The 1,557-nt window shown below is 37.3% G+C and overlaps 1 pseudogene; it reads left to right on the forward strand.

The window, feature by feature from the left end:
• Window positions 1-1,024: 1,024 nt before the first annotated feature.
• Window positions 1,025-1,356, forward strand: LOC112392546 (anaphase-promoting complex subunit 16 pseudogene; annotated as a pseudogene).
• Window positions 1,357-1,557: the final 201 nt, after the last annotated feature.

Below are 1,557 nucleotides of genomic sequence, written 5' to 3' on the forward strand. Positions count from 1 at the left end.
ACTTTATGTTGAGATCTTACATATTTAGAAATCTAGAAGAAGGAAAGTAGCCGAACTTTACCATGGAGTTAAGTGACATGAGTGCCTTAGGAACATACAGTTTTCATTTGTCACTATCCCAACTCAGTAAAGACTGCCACATTCTTATGCCTAGAAGAAAACCTCTAATGTTGATTCAAGTTAGTCCTCTTTTGTGTAGTTGCTGCCTTGAACTCAGCTTTAAATGATGTGTAAATATGATATATATGGAGCATTCCTATTAAACATATAAGTTCAGTCAAAAGAGTCAACACCATAAATGATTATCAAACAAATCTAGAAATAAGCAAGGAAGCCCACAGTCAACATGTTTATTTAATATTATTTTGGAAACCACAGCCCTTGTATTAAAGCTTGAAACTTCATTAAGTTTTGGATAGGAGGAGTCAAATTTCATTACTTGTAAACTACTACAGTACTTATAAAAATCAAAATAATCAGTTGAAAGTAATTTGAACTAATAAGTGACATCTAATAAGAGTTTCAATACCTTTTCCTTTACATTAGCAGTGATCACTTAGAAAATACAATGAGAAAAAAATTGCATTCATAATAGCAAATGATAAAATACTAGGGATAATCTTAACACTAAATATTCAAGATTTAAATTATAAAAACTTTACTAAGACGTTGAATAATATTTCAATAAATAATGAGACATACAACTATACCCCAATAAAAATTTTTTAAATTGAAAAAAAAGTAATGAGACATAAGATAATCCTGTATGGAAAACCTAAATATAGTAAAAATGATCACAAAATAACATATAGGTTTAACTGAAGGCTAATGAAAATCCAATAGTAATTTTTGGCACTTTACCAATAGGTCTAAATTTTATCTGCAATAATAAATAAGAATTGTTAGGGAGCAGGCCGCCACCCTCGTAGCAGTAAACGCAGCCACTCCGGTTGGCCTTGGGGGTGGGGCTGTAGAGGAACTTGTCAAAGCCGCAGAGTGAAGTGAGAAATCTACTAGAGAGGAAATGGCTGCCTCTTCATCATCCTCCTCAGCCGGTGGGGTCAGTGGAAGTTCTGCCACTGGACCTGGTTTCAGTGGCTCAGACCTTGCCCCACCACTGAAAGCCCTTTTCACCTACCCCAAGGGAGCTGCAGAGATGTTAGAAGGTGGCTCTGAGAGATTCCTCTGTGAATCCGTTTTCAGCTATCAAGTGGCATCTACGCTTAAACAGGTGAAACATGATCAGTAAGTTGCTTGGATGGAAAAACTAGCTGTTCTGGTAGAAGAACTGGAGGCAGATAGTGGCGATTTAAACCCATCCAGCAGCTGCTGGGGTTCACCCCCTCTTCAGGTTGACCTTGCCTGGATGGTCACCTCTGGGGCACAGCAAGTGCAGGTCCAGTGAGGAACTTTTCTTACAGCTTACATAGCCATCCAGAGAGTCACAGCTCCATCACTGGATTGTTAATTCACATCCATACTTGGTTTCTCTGTATCTATCCACAAGCAACAAATACTTAAATGTGTGATCTTACAGGGAAATTTTTTGTTTATTTG

The sequence above is a fragment of the Neophocaena asiaeorientalis genome, unplaced genomic scaffold (assembly GCF_003031525.2).
Source record: "Neophocaena asiaeorientalis asiaeorientalis breed wild unplaced genomic scaffold, Neophocaena_asiaeorientalis_V1.1 scaffold256, whole genome shotgun sequence".
Taxonomy (NCBI): domain Eukaryota; kingdom Metazoa; phylum Chordata; class Mammalia; order Artiodactyla; family Phocoenidae; genus Neophocaena; species Neophocaena asiaeorientalis.